The 20,426-nt window shown below is 33.0% G+C and overlaps 1 long non-coding RNA gene across 1 annotated transcript; it reads right to left on the bottom strand.

The window, feature by feature from the left end:
• Positions 1-4,298: 4,298 nt before the first annotated feature.
• On the bottom strand, positions 4,299-7,392 carry LOC306652643. The gene is made up of 3 exons (XR_013761499.1): positions 6,784-7,392; positions 4,515-4,558; positions 4,299-4,428 (listed from the first exon to the last, which is right to left on the bottom strand). It is a non-coding gene; the product is annotated as an uncharacterized lncRNA (long non-coding RNA).
• Between the last annotated feature and the right edge of the window lie 13,034 nt (positions 7,393-20,426).

The raw sequence follows: 20,426 nt of genomic DNA, 5'->3' as shown, positions 1-20,426 counted from the left end.
ACTCCAGTGTTTAACAATGAAGAGCTTTTACTATTATTAACAAAGGGCAAATAAATCAACTTACAGTTAATATTTAGTCTATTCTATTTCATTTAATGGTGGACTACAATCTTATTTTGATTCTCAAAGGATTAGTCTAAACATAGGAAAAACACATTATATTTATGACTAACCTAAATATTTTTATTATGTAAAGTGTCTCTAGAATCACTTATTAAAACTAGGAAAGCAACAAAGGCTAAACACTATATACAAGTTCAGAGGAATGTCTCCTTATCCATCTATATTTAGAAGTGATTATACTATAGTAATCATAGGCTCCTTTTAACTTGAGCATAGCTACAATTTTTTTATTTTTATATATTTTACCTATGTATTACTACTAAAGTTTTATTGTGTACTTTTTGTATCCCAATACAATAAAACATTCCCAATATTTTCCAACAAGTTTCTAATGATATATTAAAAAGCATCTACACATGGAGACATGCCATGCCTATGGCCCCCAAGAGGTAGGATGATCTTTCAACAGGACCATGTCAAGTGTCGGCATGGTAGGAAATAGATGCAGCATTTGCCCATATTGTGCTTTCTTGCACCATGTAGTTTCCAAACATTTGACCCAATGTAGAACCTGGGTTGACCTGTTATTAAAGACTTTTCTTAACTTGAAAGAAGGACAAACAATATTCTCTCAAGTCAAACAGAAGTCTCACACATCTGGTAGGAATCCCAACAGGACCTGTAGGAGTATGTACAGCAAAATATGCTCTCCCCCATGTAATCAAGGTTACAGGGTCCTACTAAATTAGATCTATTGGAACTCAGTGTCTTACATAAATCTTTTTTAGTGTTTCCTTAGGGGTAAAATGCCTGTCCAAGGCAGAGGATTAGTCATGTGTACGAATTGTCCAATCCGATGTTCTGCCAGGGTTTTGAGGGCGGGCTTCAGCCACCTTCTCCATTTCCCCTGTTTCCACCATATCTGCCATTCAATTCTAGACTTCACTCTCCTGCTTTGGAGCCCAGGTTGCTCTGCTGTGCAGGTGTTGAAGATACCTACAGATAAGGACTTGCTCCTGAACACCCGGAAATGGTGAGTGGTGAGTAACAACATGAGCATGGGGAATGGCGGCACTGGATATGACAGAAAGAGTAGCTGGCAGACCAGGACTCTGTGCAGTCTCTGGAGTCTACAGGTCAGAGCCACCCTGTGGAGCAGTGCACCCTCAGTCCTGCTGGCCATCCAGGGAGCAGCATGTCATTGGCAGAAACCCCTTATTGCCTTCCTTAATTTTGCAGGGCATCCCCAAACCCTACCTCAAATACTATCTGGTAGGTAGGTGCGTGTGGCCCAGCATCTTCCCAGATGCTGGTGATTGAGAGGTGGGCCCATTATAGTGATCCGATTTCCAAATTACCACATGCCATTTTCCTGCAGGAGAGAAAATGTGGCCTATAGGGACCTTGCTTTCTCCTGAGCTAGCTATTTTTCATTTTCACTTTTTTTCTTTCCTTTTCTTTGTATTATGTTGCTGGAAGGTGAATCTCAGGATACTTTATTAGTGAGATATATCCCTAGTAATTTTTATTTTTTATTTTGAGATGGGATCTAGCTTGGTTGCTGAGATTGGCCTTGTTATGGTTTGATTTATTTAAACTTTTCTACGGCAATTAAGTGTATCATTTTTACAAACATGGATTTATATATTGATTTAATTTATATTGTGATTCCTTGGTGATTATTATAATAGAGATTTACAATATACATGAATGTCAGGTAATGATAAGTACTCATTTTTCTCTTATAATTGAAAAATTTCTTGGCTAAAATTATATATAATTTTGTGGATGAATCTTAAAACTTTATGATTTCATTTCTTATTTTATTGAAAGTAAAGCTTGTTGATTTTTTTATTATTGCATTATACTTTTACATAATATTTTGGTTCATTTTGAAGTAATCATTCAAACATGGAATATATTTTACTTCACTTCATTACCCAGTAGTTGCACTTTCCCTCTCCTACCTTTTCCTCTCTTCCATTTATTTATAGTTTTATAAATTACTGCTTTATAGATACACATAACAGTAGAATTGACTATGATATATTCATATAGGTACATAGCAATTTTACTGGGATATATAGTGGTTATTTTAGAGTAAATTGTCTTCTTTGTAATGATGGGATTTATCATCTACACATGGATATGTAAGTGAGAAGTGAGTGTTTTATTGACTTCCAATGAATTTATTTTCTCATACGTTCTACATATTTTCTTTCTAAACATGTATATATGTGAAATATCATATACATATTTCACATATATAAAACCTAAACATGGTGTTTTATACTATTTCTTAAACTGGATATACTACAATTAAAATTGTGACTCACTCCTATTAACCATTTTCCCCACAGATTATTATTTATCTCTTCCAAGATGTACTTTCACTTGAACCATGCCCCTGAGTTTGTATGGTTTGTGTTTGGATGAATACTGTTGTGTTCTTACATGTTATTATGGTCACATATGCTGTAATTTCTGTAAGTCTCTGTGACAGTGACCATCATATATCTTCAATAGCAAGTGTTTCCACAAAAATAATAAACTCCTCTTGATTTTATGAATATTCATTTGTTTTACATCATCATCAAAATTATTTAGTTTGCCTATGATGGAATTTTATTTTACATTTATGTAAATATCTTAAATAATTTATTTTGAATTTTTTATGATTATTAAACACAGATAGAAATATCCCCTCCATTAATTGACAGTTCAAGGTATTTGACTTCATTTCTTTTGTCTTTTCTGACTTTAAAGATAAGAAAACATATCCAAAAAGGCAGATAGTGTTAAATTTCAAGAAAAAAAGTTTTGCTTTTAATTGATAAAAAAATTACATTTTTATTCTCCTGAGTTTGTACTGTAGGTATCTTGTATGTTTTGTATATGGTGGTTGTTTCAAACAAAATTCTAGGACTTATCTCTGAAGATTCTAACAGGAAATATAAATAAGGAAAATTTACTTCCCTATGGCTACAGGAAAATGAATATATTTTGTCAAAATCATTGGTTAAGTAAATTGTTAAATAACATATTCACTAAAACATCCACTCCTCTTCTTGAAGATTTTTTAATGTTTTGACAGTGAATTGTGCATTCTGTTTTCTAGATTTTGACCTTTAACACAAAATAATATAGGATATGATTTGACATAGGGCATGATTATCCCATGCATAATAATTTATTGTTTTCTGAATGATAAGTTGTAGAGATAGCAACAAAAGGACATATATTTTTAGAAATAGTTACATATTTTTTCTTTAAGATTTTTCATGAACCTTTTAGATTTATTTGTTTTCTGAGTCATACTCAGACTCCAGACCTGTGATGTGCTTTTCTGCACCCTGTAATCTCCAAGCACTTACCTCATAAGAAATCTAGGTTGGTAGATCAGTTTCTGAAGTAACTTAATATGAAAGAGGGAAAAAATTGTTTTGCTTCTGGGATATATTCTCTAGGTACTCTTTTCAAAATGAAGAGAAAATAATATTCTTTCAAACATATCCTCTACATCAGGATCAAATCAGGCTTTGAGACGTTTTGAAGGGATTTTATATAGTTCTGTCCCTGGGTAGTTCTCTTTGTGCAGCTGAGTTGCCATTTAATGTCCAGGAAACTGTGTTTTCTCATTTCTCGAATGGAAATAATTCTGGAAAACACAGATGCATAATGCTCTTCATGGAGGCTTATAATACATTTATGTACTGTGGCCCACAGCTGAAAAACCAACTGGAAAACATGGTGCAGATACTGATTGTTTAACCATTATCTGCCACTCACATGAATTTTCTTTCAAAAGCTTTTAATAACCTTTGCACTGTGGGCATGAATGCCATGCACATTCACAACATAAAATGTTGAAACTTCCTTGTCTGAATTCCAAATTTTATTTCTTTGGTGGTTCAGGGTGGTACAATTGATTTTGTTTCCTTGAACTGCTTTTATTCTTTCCCCAATAAACGAGTAGTCTGCTCCATGCCTCTATCACCCATGCTCAGCTATGTTTAGAAAATGACATAGAAGTCTGTATTTTTTACTGATTTGTAAAGGAGGGTTGGGATTACATCTGACAGGTATCATTCCTTGTTTAAAAGTGAACCAGGATTTCCCTAGAAAAGCAGCCAAATAAACAATAAGGTATATAAAAGGGCTTTGTTTATATGAAATATATGTGGATATTCTATATACACACATTCATTCAAGCGAGTCCCTTACCTGCTTTTCTTTTAGGTGAGTATTATAATTTCTTACCCATATTTCTTCTCAGGTCCAAAAAACAGGAGAGACACTGCCCTGAGTGAAAGCATGGAGATTTAAGCAGAAAGCTTCCAGAGGTAGGTTTTCTCCTTACAAATGCTGGCCATGGTTCATTCCATTCCAGATACAAGAAAGCAAGCAATATAAATATTAACAATTATATATATACACACACACACACCTACCCATAGAAATTCTGCCATTTTCAATAAGTGCCAGTAACCAAGTCCTAAAATAGTAAGAAAAGTTGTATAAATCATGTGATGTATTAGAGGTGTTTGGACTTTTAAATCAGACACTTTTTTTTTGTTTGTTTGTACTGGGGATTGAACACAGGGGCACTTAACCACTGAGACACATCACTAGCACTTTTTTATATTTTATTTAGTAACTGGTTCTTGCTAATTTGCTGAGACTGACTTTGAACTTGCAATATACCTACCTCAGCCTTTCAAGCTGCTGGGATTTAGAGATGTGTGCCATTATGCCTGGCAACTGAATTCATCTTTAGTCCAAGCCCACTTGCTTATTTATGGACTTTCATCATAGGAAGAAACATATCATCAACTGGCAATTAGGTCTAAGGCCAAATTGCAAAATAAGGAGTTGATTTTTAATTCTGAACCCTCACTGGTCAATTAAGTGGGGCATATGTCAGCAGCAGACTCCAGAAGTCCTGTCCTGTTTCTGCAGAATGTTTTCAGCTACTATCTGAAATTCTATCTGAATACATATATGCCAGCATTCCAGCAAATTTCTAGTTTGTGTGGTGGATTGTGGAGAGGGATGATTATCAAAATCACAAGTATATGTATTGTTTTCCTGCATGAGGAGGGTCATGGCCTATAGTCTGTAGATGTCTCAGTTTTTCTTTCTTCCTGAGCTTTTGTTTCCTTTTTGGTGGGATGGTGGCACTGTGCTTTGAACCTTGAGGTCCTTCACCACTGAACTATATCCCTGATACTTTTTATTTTTTATTAGAAACAGATGGTGAATCAGTCCGTGAACTTGTGCCCACTATCATGAGCTGCTAAGATTAGAGATGAGTGCCACCCTGGCTGAACCTCTTGAATGTTCTAAATGTGAAGCAAAATATGAAGTCCAGAACACTGTATCCAAGCCTAAACATATATATATATATATATATATATATATATATATATATATATATCAATAACATCCTAAAATTCCAGCTCCCTGTCCATATTCAGTGGCAACTTCCCCTCTTTTCAGTGTAAGGTCTTGTTTTCTGACTGGATACAATGACACATGCCTATAATCCCAGAGACACAGGTGACTAAGGCATGATGTTTGCAATTTTAAGGTCAACTTCAGGAATTCAGGTTCAGCATAGCCAACTTAGAAAGACCTGTCTCAAAATTTAAAACAGGGACTGGGTGTGTAGCTCACATTTAACATGCTCCTGTGTCAAATCCCCAGTACCATAGAAAAAGTCAAAAGCAGAGATTTGTTGTTGTTGTTGTTTTTAATTTTTGAGCATTTCACATGATAGAAAAATTACATGACCTTTGCAACAATATGTGTTTGTATTCTTCTTTTGTCTCTGAAAGGGCCAGGCCCCTTGTCACAATGTCTTTTTGTTCAGAGTCCCCTTGGTGGAACTTATGTCAGAAGGTGTTCCTTCCCCACTCTGGTATTTTCCTGGTACTGTGCTTCAGAACTCTCTGACTTTAGGATCCCACAGCTGGCACATCTAATGTCTCTTGAAAGTCCAGTGAATATCAATATTTGGGGCTTTTCTTGTTAGAGAGCAGACTAAATTTAGGGGTTAGATTTTCTAAGGGAAGTAACTGATTTCCCTAAAGCTGGGAGAAATATTCTGGTGTGCCCTTCACCCAAAAGTTACTTCAGTTGTTTCCTAACCTTGTCTACTGTGAATACTGCTACAGTGAAGATGATAATGTAACCATTTATTTAACATACTGATAAAAAATACTTTGGAAATGCACCCTGAATTATTATTATTGTATTAATTTTTGAAGAACTTTCAACTTTCAAGACTTTTAAAAAATTGATTCTACTGGAATCATATTCTATCACAGTTTGAAAGTGTTTATTTCATCCATATCCATATAATTAGAGTACTAGCTATTCTTTCATTTTTTGATAGTAGCCATTCTGACAGCTGTACTCAGGCTGCAGAAAGTTTTAAAATTGAATGGTGTGCTAAAATGATGATGAAAGTTTGTTAGAACCCAGGCTGCCTCATACTCACTGAAAGAAGGTGATGTGAACCTATTTTAGAAATAAACAGGAATCTGTACATTTATCCCTTTTTCTTCATTCTTGGTGGGGATTGTAGCCCATGGAAATGCTTGCATACCAATGTGGGGCCACATCTTTGTGATATAAGGAGATATACAGATGGAGTTTTAGGCTGTATTCCTAAATAGTTGAATTTTGGACAAATTCCTTAGAGAAATAATTGGTTACCTCTGGAGTTATTACTGAGGTGAGCTGGGTATTACTGAGGTGAGCTGGAAAACAGGTCTTCTGTAGTGCTTCACTACCACATAGGATGCCAGTTGTGGACTGTATTTTCTTTGTTGTGTCTTTGGTTCTAGATAGATAGAAGCTCAAATATTAGCAACAGCATTGTGCAGATTATACTGGAAATTATCTTTTAGGGAAAATTGGAACCCTTGAGATTTAACTCCTCTTCTTTCCTGGTTCTGTGAAATAAGAACACAAATCTACAATTTTCATAGAAAACTACTCATTTTCTCTGATCTTCATACCCATGTATATCTAGTTTCTTTCTCTGTGTGCCCCAGTTAAATTAAAACTCAAACAACAAGCAATTTAGAGTTAAATGTGCTACATTTATGACCCAATATGTCCTCCTGTACTCAGGGTGACAGTGTATTTAAGTACCTTGTCCCAGTTGTAAGGATCATTGCTCAAGTAATGGTATTACCCTCATATATCCCAAGTTTTCCTACTCAGTGATGCTAGATTTTTACATCCCTCTAAGTTTACATATAGGAGAAATCCCAAACAAGAGTAGATATTTATTTAGAGCATCCTTGAGTGGAGAGAGAGTCAGGAGGTTCATATTCTTCTGTATTTTTAAAATTATCCCTCTGAATATCTGATTTTTGGTGGGGGGTGATGGTGTATAATTCCAGTGTTGCACACATTCTGCACACAATCCCAAACAGTGGTCCATGACTCTGGTTCTAATATCTACCTTTAAGTTGGATTATATTATTCATTCAGTTTACTTTCTTGATATAATTGGATTTATATAGGTCCTTTTATCGCACTTAACAAAAACATTATTTATATACATATGGATATGCCTATGCAACTTTATTGTGATTTTTTGGTCTTTATATGACCACAATATTATAAATTTATAATGTGTATTAGTGTAAGGCAATGATAACTGGTACTTTTGCTTTTATGTTTCAGAGTTCTTGCCTAATTATATATAAGTGTAGTGTTCCAGGAGAATTTTATACATTTTTGCTTTGACCCCTTCTTTATTTTTGTTGGGGTATTATTATAGATTGAATTGGAGAAAATTATCATCCTTATAATGAAAGATTTATCATCTATACATGTGGTGTGCAACAGGTTCTGTGATATAATTCTGTGCATTTTTCTTTTCTCAAATTTGTTGTCTTCATAACATGTGTTTATTCCTCTTCTCATTTATAATAACTCCCTGGCATGATAATTCTTTTAACATTCAAACTCTTTTTTTGATTTTAATATTTCTTTTGATTTGCATCCAGATCAAATAAACTTTGGTAAAAATTGAGTTCTACCATTTAATGGATACTTCTTAGAATGTTATAAAATGAATGTTATTACTGCTATCACATAATTTTTGGATTTTTGATTTAAGATATGAAAAACTTTCAGAATGATATATACACATTTGAAATAATGATACAAAAGATTATTATCGAGGCAGGAAAGATGGTGTATTAGAGAGTCACACCATTTCTCCTAGCTCAGTTACCCAGAACTCAAGTAGTGGAAGTAATACTTATCCCTGAGGCTTACAGGGAAAATATCCTAAGACTAGAGAGTCAATGTGTACCAGTTGTATCAGACTGTTGAAATCATTAAATTCATTAAATTGATCTAAAAAGATTTATCCAGAGTTTACAAATCATCAGTGGAGAGCTTAAGCAGGAGTCATTTGAGAGTACACTACAGTTGTGCCAATGGGTAGAGGAAACTCAGATCTTAGAGACTATGCCTAGGTCTGCATAAACCTATCTGAGCCTAGGAAAGACTTATCTGAGCTTAACAAACCCAAGGAAAATAAGAAACTGAAAGCATTTTTCCCCTGATAATCTCAAGTTGAATAGGCTAGGGAGAATCCAACTCTCTCCAACCCTCTGAGTCCTGTGACTCACAGGAGCTCATAAGTCCAGTTCAATGAATTAGAAAGTTGATATGGTGGGTGTCAAGACACTTGGCTCTCTTATGGACTTTCTGACTGGTCCTTGACTGGCCCAGTCCACAGCTCCCACCTTTCCCTTGCACTCACCTAGTCTGTCACATGCCCAGTCGCTGGCTTCCACACATTCTAATGTCTTCCCTGTTCTTGGCACATACCAGTTTTCTGAGATCCACCTGGATCTGGCCTGCTCTAACTGCCTGGTTCCTGTGATCACAATCTTTCTTGGCTCTCTGGCCACGAGCGACCCAGTCACCTGTCACCCCCAACCTCATACTCTGTTCACTGCTCAACATACTAGGCCTGCAGTTTCACTGCATGGGTCCATATCTCAACCTGGAAGGTTTTCACATCCCTGCCAGAACAACCCAATCCAGGAATTCACTTTGCCATCTGGCCCACAGGCTGGCCTAAGCAGTCTACCATGTCACCAACTGACCTTTTCATTCCACCACATATCATAATCTATCGGACCTTAGAAGAATATTGATTCAACATTGCCAGCAACTCATCACACAATAAAGCTACATGAATCTTACTAAAACTAAGTCCCCAAAACCAGATCTACCTATGGGAACTTCTCTTACAGAAGCCAATGGGGAGCACACACTGTTAATGGATGCAAATCTCCTCCCATTCCACCTCTTACCAATCTCACAAGAAGAAAACTTTAGAAGTCTTAGACCCCAGCTGGAAAATTGGTGAGCAACACAATAAAAAGGATGGACTCAACAGTCTGCACCCCATACACTCACCCTCAGTTCACACCTCAAGAAGAAACACAATTATTTGGGGACAGACTGCAAACACATAGGCTTACCATTTTGTCCAACATAGTCAAAATGACTCCATAATTTCTTCACTTTTCAACAAGATGGTTCACATTTTTCCTGTTGGTTATGCTTTGTTTGGTTTTTGGTGTTTAGTTTTAGTTGAATATGTACTGATTGGTTCAAGAACACCTATACATATTAATATTTGTTTTTCCTCATTCATACATTTTTTTTTGTTGATGGTTGTTAATTTTCATGCTTAGTTTTTTGAGGATTGTGGTTTTTGATTAGCAAAGTTTATTTGTGTATTTTTTCCAATACTGTATTCACTATTTCCCTTCTCTTCATCTCCATTATCTATTATGAACAACCAAATTCTATTCTCTCTATTTTTCTTCTATTTTTTCTCCTACTTACTCATTAACAGCACACCCTATATTACCAGTGTATCTGCCCTCCTCAACCTTTGATATTGCAAACATTTTCTACCTTCCTATCTCTTCTTTCCTCATACTGAATTCTAAACTTTACATCTGTTAATGCTATATGATGTATGTACTCTTCCACTACCACCAATGCAGAGCAGTAATTAATTTTTAGAAGTCATAGATCACACCTATTGGTTGACTTTGTGCCAGGCAAAATTTATGATTATTTACATGTTTTACTGATGGAAATTTCTGATCCTACTATTTTTGCATATTATACCAAGTAACACTGAAGATGTCAAAATAGGAACTAAGAACCTAATCTACTGCTATATATTGTTGGTTAGATTGTCCTATGACCCCAAACTCTCAGGTGCTAATAACATAAAGGGATACTCTAAATTTATAATATTAAAACTCTCCTGCTTCAGATCAATCCAGATATATGAATAGACACACACAATATTAAAAAAATGAAGAGAACAAACGATAGTAAATAATATAGAATACAACAACAGTCAAGTCAATTGATACCACAGTGGAGGAAATTTCAGAGCTGAAATTCAGAAAGTTCATGGTTCAACTTATGTATATGGTTAAAAATGACAAAAGAAATGAAATCAGAAAGAAAATATAAGAAATATAAGGTAACTTTAATAAGGAGATAGAGATCCTGAAGAAGAATCAGTAGGGAATCCTTAAAGTGAAGACATTAATAGACCAAATTAAAAATTTTATGAAAAGCATCATCAGCAGACTAGACCACACTGAAACTAGATTTTCAGTACTTGAACACAAAGTATATAATCTTAGAAACATGATGACTACAGAAAATATGTGTTAAAATACTATGAAAAGAAATTCTAAGATGAAGGATCTGAAATACAGACAATAAAATGCACAATATTTACAATAAAATAATATCAGAGAATTTCCCAAATCTTAAAAACAAAATTAAATTCTAATACACAAAGCACATAGGACTCGAGATATAAAAAATTGCAAGAGACCCATTTCAAGACACATCATTTTGAAAATGCCTAGCAGACAGAAGAAAGAATTTTAAGAGCCACAAGAGAAAAAGGCTGGTCACATTTACAGGAAAACCAATGCAAATCTGAGCCAATTTTTTAACCCAGACCCTAAAAGGTAGGTCTTAGAATATCATACACCAATCTCTAAAGAATATGGGTGACAACCAAGGATACTACATAAAGCAAAATTAAGGTTTTGATTTGAAGAAAAAATAAAAATCTTCCTTAAATAAAAATAGTTATAATAATTCACAAATTAAAGAGTTTGACACTACAAAATATACTCAATAAAATATTTCAAGAATACAAGGAGAATAAAAGCAAAGGGAAAAACAACACTGGAAGTATGCTCAATCATAGGAAAATCTAGTTTAAGTTAAAAACTAGAAATAAACCAAAGTGATAGAAAATAAGAAGTATCTTTTAATTATAAACTGAATATAAATTGTCTAAACTCATCAAACGAAAGACAAAAGCTTGCAGATTGAACCACAAAAACAAGACCAAATTATATGCTGTCTTCAAAAGACTTACTCAAAAAAATGCATTCACAGACTGAAGGTGAAAATTTGCAGAAAACTTATCATTCATTGTTATCTTCAGAAACAAGCAGGGGTTTCTATTCTCATATCATATAAATTGTTCTTCAAACCAAAGTTAATCAAAAGGGATAAAGAAGGCCATTTCATTCTGCTTAAGAGACTCATACAAGAAGAAATAGCAGTCATGAATACTTATGCCCTAATTGGAGCAGATACATACATTAAGCAAACTATCCTTAATGACAAGAATCAAATAGGCCAAAACACAATAATACTGGGCAATGTTAGCATACCTCTCTGAACATTAGATAGATAATCCAAAAAAACTTAGATGACAAGAATAATAAAATCTAGACTTAACAGACATATATGGAATATGTTATCCATCAATGACTGAATACACTTTCTTCTTAGCACCACATAGAACATTTTGTAAAATAAACCCTATTTTAGACCAAAAAGCATGTCATCCCAAATACAAAAGAACCATAATGCTCTTCATACTATCAGATCATAATGAATAAAATTAGAAACCTATGACAAGACAAAAAGATAGAAAACAAACACCTGGAGACTACATCATTTACTATTGAATGATGAATAAATAGCACAATAAATCATATGTGAAATAAAAAATACTTAGTGGTACAACATATCAAAACCTCTCGGCCCCTGTGGAGGAGATTGTAAGAGGAAAGTTAATATCATTGAGCTCATTCATTAAATTAACAGTGAGACACCAAATAAATAAATTAACATTATAACTGTAGGTCCTAGACAAAAGAGTAGCAATATCAATAGAACATAGAAAATAAAATAAGAGCTCGAATCAATGAATTAGGTACTTAAAAATTAATATAAAAATGATAAAAAAGTTGGTTCTCTGAAAGACTAAACAAAATTGATAATCATTTAGCCCAGTTACATCTACAAAAGAGAGAAAAAAATGCAATTTTTAAAAATCTTAAAATCAGCATACTACAGAGATACAGCCACATCAATGTTCATAGCTGCACAATTCACAAAAGCCAGATTGTGGAACCAACCTAGATGTCCTTCAATTGATGAGTGGATAAAGAAACTGTGGTATATATATACAATGGAATATTACTCTGCCATAAAGAATGATAAAATTATAGTATTTGCAGGCAAATGGATGAAATTGGAGACCATCATGCTAAGTGAGATAAGCCAATCTCAAAAAACTAAAGGATGAATGATCTCACTGATAAGTGGATGATGACACATAAGGGGGAGGGTGGGGGGAGTTAGTGTTAGGGTTAGGGTTAGGGTTAGGTAGGGGGGCAAGAATGGAGGAAGAAAGGACTGTGTAGAGGGAAAAGAAGGGTGGGAGGGGTGGGGGGGGAAATAATAGAATGAATCAAACAACATTAGCATATGTAAATTTATGATTATACAAATGGTATGCCTTTAACCCATGTATAAACAGACAAACAACATGTATCCAATTTGTTTACAATAAAAAAAATCAATGATGAAAACATCACCACAAGCCCTTCTCAAATACAGAGAGGAATCAGAAACTATTTTCAGTAATTTTACTCCAATATGCTACAAAATTCCCAGATGCATATGACCTAACGAAGCTGAACCAGAAGGATGTACAAAATTTGAAGAAGTCAAATATTAGTTAGAAAATTGAAGAAGCTGTGACAAACCCACCAAAAACAAAAGTGTAAGACTGGGTGGATACTCAGTCAAGTTCTATCAGATGTTTAAAAAAAATTAATTTCAATCCTCCTCAAATTGTTTCACAAAATACAAGAGGAAGAAACACTTTTGGACTAATTATGTGAAACTAGTAGCACCCTGATATCAAATCAGACAAAGTGACATTAAAGAACAAATATTTACACCAATATCCTTGATGAACAGAGATGCAAAAATTTCTTCATTAAATCCTGGCAAATTACATACAAAAATATACTAAAAAGATACTTCATCATGGTCCTCCCAGGGATGTAAGGTTGGATCACCATATGGAAATCAATAAATCTAAAACATAATGTAAATAGTCTAATAGACAAGAAAGATATGACCATCTCAATAGATGCAGAAAAAGCATTTGTCAAAATACAGCATACACTCATGTTTAGAACTTTGGAAAAACTAGGGATAGACGGTATCAGACTCAACATTATAAAAGCTGTGTATAACAAACCCAAGGCCCACATCATTCTACATGGAGAAACTAAAATCATTCCCACAAAAACAGGAAGAATACAAGGATGAACACTTTTACTACTTCTATTCAATGTACTTAAAAATCTGGCCAGAGCAATTAGGCAAAACAAAGAAATAAAAATGATTGAGTAGAAAACAAAAAGAGCTCAAATTATTTTTTTACTGACAGCATTATTCTATGTATAGAATTCATAAAAACCCACTTGATAATCTTCAAGAATTCTTGAAGACACTTAGCAAAGTAGCAAGATACCAAATTAATACCCATAATTCTATTTCATATCTATACATATATAATGAATCAATTAAAAAGAAGTTAGGAAAATTACCATATTCATAATAGCCTACAAAAAAAATACTTAGGAATCAATCTAATAAAAGAAGTGAAGGATCTCTAAAATTAAACCCAGAGAACATTAAGAAAGAAATTGAAAAAACTTTTAGAAGTTTGAAAAATCTCCCATATTCTTGGATAGGGAGAATCAATATTTTCAAAATGGCCATATAACCAAAAGTGCTATAAAGATTATAGGAAATTCCCATCAAATTTTCTTTATCTTCATAGAAATAGAAAAAGCAGTCATGATATTCATTTTCAAAATTATGAGTCACAGAATAGCTAATACAATTTTAGTGAGAAGTACAAACTACAAAGGATTGAAATAGCAGGCTTTAAATTATACTACAGATCTGCATTTAAAGAATACAAAGTATTGGCAACAAAATTGGCAAGAAGTTTAAGGGAACAGAAAAGAAGACACTGAGACAACTCCCCATAATCATATTTACCTTACATTTTAATAGTTGCTAAAATTGCACACTGGCAAAAAGACAGCCATTTTGCCAAAAGAAGTTTGGATCATTGGAAATCCATATTTAATAGAATGAAAGTTAATTCCTATACTTCACACTGCACAAAAGTCAACACTACATGGATCAAAGAAATTTTTCCAAGAAACACAGCACCTACTAGAAGAACAGGGAGACCTGGCCCTCTATGACATTGGGACAGAAACTTACTTTTGAACAAGACTCTAACATAAAAAATAATAATAAATGAAATGGGGTCAAACTAAGTATCTTCACAGGGAAAGAAACAATAGCATGAAGACAAAACCTACAGAATGAGAGAAAAATATTGCTACCTGCCTATGTTGTCAATTTCTAGGATGCATAAAGAATGCAAAACCTTAACACACATACACAACAAAAATCAATAAAGTTGGAAAATGAACTGAAGAGACCCTTCTCAAAGAATAAGTTTGAATGATCAAAAAACATTTGAAAAAATGCTCAACATCTCTAGATACTAGAGAAATGCAAATTAAAATTAAACTGAGAGTTTATTTCACTCCAATCATTGTGGCAAGTGTCAAGTATACAAGTAACAAATATTCATGAAGATGTGGGGAAAATGGAATGTTCACACATTGTTGTTGTGACTGCAAATTGTTTCAATATCTCTGCAAATCAGTATAGTGATTCTTCAAGGAGTTTATCCACAATTTCACCAAGTAAACCCACTCTTCAATATATACCCAAAGGACATAATATCAGCATGCTACAGTGACACAGCCACATTGAGGTTTACAGCATCAAAATTTTCAATAGCTAACCTATTAATCCAATCTAGGTCATCTTCCACAGATGAATGGATAAAGAAATTGTGGTGTATATGCACAATGGATTTTTACTCAATCATAAAGAAGAATGACTCCGTGACTTTTGCCAGTAAATGGGTGGATCTGGAGAATATTATACTAAGTGAAATAAACAAACTCCCCAAACCAAAGATTGAATATTTTTGTTGATACATAAAAACTAAACCACATAAAGTGGGAGAGGGCAAGAAAGGTTCCTTAGATTATATAATGGTGAAAAAAGAAGGGAGAGGGATATGAGAAGGAGACAGGAAAATAAATCTAAAAATATTTTCCTATATATACATATAAAAATACTTGAGTCCCACCATCATGCTCACCCAGAAGAAAATTTTCATTCTAATTAGAATAAGATATATCTCATGCTTGTATAATTTCAAGAAAATGGATTCTACTGTCATGTAGAACTAAAATGAACCAATAAGATTCAACAAAAAATGACAATTGTTTGAAGACCTAGGTGTTTGTTTATCCCATCATAAAAATAACATCATGTATGTAATGCATAAAGCTGCTCCCCCGCCCATGAGGTACAGCCATTTTGCCCGCCTTCCAACCACATGTGAATCTGTGAACATCCTAGCTAGTTACTGGTTCATCAGTCAGCTTGCAAGTATCCTTTTCTGATATTGGTCCCCTGTTAGCCTGGCAGAATTCAACTGTTTTACTCCCTTCCCCGCCATCTTTTTCCATTCTTCTTCTGTCTGTCCTACACACATTTCTCTCTCCTCCTGGCTTTCCACTCTCTCTAACACACACCCTTTCTTTTCCTTTCTATTTTTCTCTTATTTTCTCTCTTACCCTGCAGGGAGACACTGTGATTGCTTAATAAATTTCCTTATGTGATTTCCCATGTCCAGCCTGGTTCTGTGGAAATTCCTTACAATGTATACATGTATCAAAATTTTATTACATAAATAATTATATATGTTTATTTTATACATAAATAAGTTTAAATTTGAATAAAAAAGCACAAAAAAAATCCAAATGAGATTGTTGTTGGTATTTGATATGATAGGAATACACATACATACCATAAAATATATAAACTCAAATTCAGTAGTAAATGTTTCCTTTAAATGGTCTACCTCATTGCTTTTCAAAAGTTTCTCTAATCTCATTGGTATTGGAATCACTAGAAAAATGGCTACATATTCAGAAGACCCAGCTCCATCCCAGAAATACTGAATCAGATTCTACATTTTAGTAAATCACTGATTCATGTCTTTACAATCAAATATGAGAGTTCTCTTTCTTAATTACCTTAACTTTCTCATGTGAGAGATATGTACAATTTAGTTCATAATATATAAAGTTACAAAATGCATATCCTCGTGTTGATGCCTGAGTTTTATATTTTATTTCATAAAAGTGGAATTAGTATACTCCTTTTGGAATTATGTCACTTTTTCTTCAAAGGCATTTAATAGTATCATTGTGTATAAAATTCCTGAAATAATTAAAGTCATCATTCTACATGAGATTATTTCTACAACTCTCATTGCAAATTTAACTAAATGAAAACAGTGAACAATAAAGTAGTAAATGTGATATCTATTTACCTATTCTTATTTCAAGAATTGTTAACATTTAGGAATGTGGTCATTGATTTCACTGAAGAGTGGGAATGTCTACAGCCATCTCAGCAAAACTTACATAGAGATGTGATATTAGAGAATTACAGAAACTTTGTCTTCCTGGATAAGCATAATGTCTCTTCAGAATTTGTAACTATAATTATGCAATTTCCTTCTTTGCAGAATATCTTCCTGGAATTTCTCTGTATGAATGAGATTCAGATTTGTGCTTTCAAGAAAAAGGGCATTATTTTGGTAAAGCTCAAATGTTAATGACATTTCTTTTAGTCTTTAATCTCTCCCTTTCTTGGTATGTTATATATCCTTCCCTTTAGAAAAGTGGTACATACAGTAATTCAGTGATGTGAAATATTGTGAACTACACAAGCAGAGAACATAATTGAGAAGCCAAAAATTTGAGGGGGAAGCCAAACTTCAACATATTCATGGAAAAGTTATCTGGCAGAAAATATTTTTCAGAATTTTAGGTTCATTTCTCTTGTTATCATTGAAGATGCACTTCAATATGTTATCATGTTTTCAAATTCTTCAAAATCCTGTTTCTCTCCAGTAATGGCCCAGTTCATCTAAATTAACCACCAAAATCCCCTTTGCTAGTGACTGTCAGCATGATTTAAAAGATCTTCTGGTATTTGTGGTTCTCAAGGTAATATGTACACATATTTGGAGAATTCCAGGTCAAGCCATTGTAATAAATTAATGACCTAAAATAGTTTCTCTAATATTATTTATATTCATTAAAATTTATATTCATTAAAATTCTCTTATCTATTCTCTTTACAAAATACTTATAAAGAATTTCTTGAAGTGAAATTCAAGATTTACAAAGAATGCTCTTTTGGGGTATAAAGTCATAGTTGCAAGTTGCAGTCATATGAAAGAGTTTGTAAATAAAATATTTATAATTATATAAAATTTTTGGTTAAATTTTTCTTTCCTGTTTTATTTTATTTTGTAAAGTAGGTTTCATTTTGTAGATTTGGTTTTCTCACTTCACATAATACTGTTTTATTTTTGTCTATATTTTATGAATGTATGCCAATTTCCATTACTTCACAAATTAGAACATTGTTGAAATTAAGGTATGCATTGTTCTTGTTTCAGTTGCCAATAAAATTATTTGTGCTTTCATTTGTATGTGTAAATATTTTAACTTTTTAAATAAATTTTATATTTTTTGCATATTAGTTATTTATCCTGCATATATGCATAGTAATATAAATTTTCTCTATATTAACATAATAGGTATAGATTCCAGGCATACTCTATTAATGTACTACACCACCAGTCCCTTTCTACTTATCTTTCAATAGAGGTTCTCACTAAGTTATTGGGAATGGCCTCCAAAGTGTAATCTTTTTTCCTCAGAATTCCTAGTAGCTGAATAACATGCATGTCCATTATCTATATATTAATGAATTTGTTCTTACTTAGAGTATGAAGACCATGGCATTTTAAAGGTAGCTTTCAAGCACTCTGTAATTCTTTTTTAATTTTATGTGACATTTGAAATTTTAATTGTGATCAAAACCACAAAGCAATACTTAATCTCCCCAACATATCATGTATGTTCTTCAGTAATGTTATTTCAAATTGTTAGGTAATATATCTATAGAACATTTACATTTCAAAAATCAATACCCATGTAAACAAAGATTCAACTCTCTCTTCTCCCATCCCTTATGCCAGTCTCATTGCTGTTCAAGAAGGTTTTTGTTTGTTGGATTGCTTACATATCTCATATAAGAAGAGTTCTTCCATAGTTTTAATTTTTGGAAATGACATATTTCAGTTAACCTAATGTACTGAAGATTTATCCTGCTTATAAAGCTTTCAAAAACTCTTTCCTTTAACTTGCAAAATATTCTGTAGTTTCTGTATTCCAACTTGCTTTGTCCTCTTCTCAAGGGGTATTTGGCTTGCTTCCCCATGGAAGCTCTGTTGAATAACAAAATTTGGTGTTCACATGTCTTAATTTGCTGTATATGAGAAGACTTATTTCACTCAGAATTCACTATGTCTGTCTTAATTGATGTCAGCATTACCAATTGAATATTGTAGTTTTTAATGTTTTTAAATGATGAAAAATCTTCTCCCAAATTTGTTTCTATTTTGAATATTTTTTTACGTACTCATGAGACTTTTAAATTTTATATAATTTCTAGAATATGTTTTTCTGCTTCTGCAGAAACATTGGGAGTTGGAGAGATATTTACATGGAGATTCCAGGTAACTTTGAAGAGTAAAAAGTTCTTTTAATTTAATCTTTCAATTCCGGAAAAAGGCCATGTTTGAGAATGTTCAATCAATTGCCTCATATGTGTTGATTTCTGAACATTTGTTTCCACTTTTGATTTCTAAATTTATTGTATAATAGCCACAAAGCAATTTTAATATTTTATGCCCGTTAACCTTTTTTCTTTCCCACTGGTTTATCCAGTTTAATATTTAATTTGCAATTGAGAAAAATTAATATATAAGTCAAAATTTGTTTAAATTATTTTTCAAAGTCTTCTGTTTTATTAATTACTATTTTGTTTGACAGTTTCTTTACAGCAAGTATGGATTGGTGTCTCCTAGCTTTAAAGTGTCACTTTCTGTGTCCATATTTACTTTTCTCAATCTTGCATTTCTATATCTGGGAAGCATATTGTGTGTTCAATCTATTTCTATTCTTATTGCAGTATTCTAGGGAAAGGGTTTTTTTCTCTTCATATAATATTCTATTTTGCATCTTTTTAAAGATTTTTTTAAATTTTAAATATATTTTACCTCATATAACTTCTTGATATAAATTGTTTTACACTTCATAATTTGGTCATCTCAACTTCCTTTTGGCCACTTTTGTATTTAACACTCTTCTATTCTTTTGTTTTCATTCGAATTGTTTCCTTAGATTCAGAGTTCCTTGCAGATTGCATATACTTGTATTTCTTTTAGATTTATTATTTTTTGATTTTAAATGATTTTTATTTAGATATGCATGATTGTGGTATGCACATACATGGAGTATAATGTCCCATTCTTGTGGTTTTATATAATGTGGATTTATACTGCTTGTGTATTCATATATGAATAGGAAAGTTATATCTCATTTATTCTATTGTCTTTCTTATACCCATCTTCACTTTCATCCCTTAATTCCCCTTTGCCTATTTCAATAAATTTTTTCTCTTCCCTTTCCCACCTTATTGTGTGTTAGCCTCCACATATCAGATAGAACATTCAGACATATGAAATGATATTTTACTAACTCTATATTTAACATTTAGCAAGCATTTCTACATATCTAGAAAAACTAAATGTTTCAACTAAAGCCTCAATTTGTCCACTATGTACATGACCGGCCTGAAGAAATTGTACACATGTAATAATAGTTCCAATTTGAACATGTGTTTAAAATATGAGCATTCTGGTG

Source organism: Sciurus vulgaris (genome assembly GCF_902686455.1).
Source record: "Sciurus vulgaris genome assembly, contig: HiC_scaffold_384_arrow_ctg1, whole genome shotgun sequence".
In the NCBI taxonomy this organism is placed as follows: Eukaryota; Metazoa; Chordata; class Mammalia; order Rodentia; family Sciuridae; genus Sciurus; species Sciurus vulgaris.
This window is presented reverse-complemented; position numbering and strand designations above follow the sequence as displayed.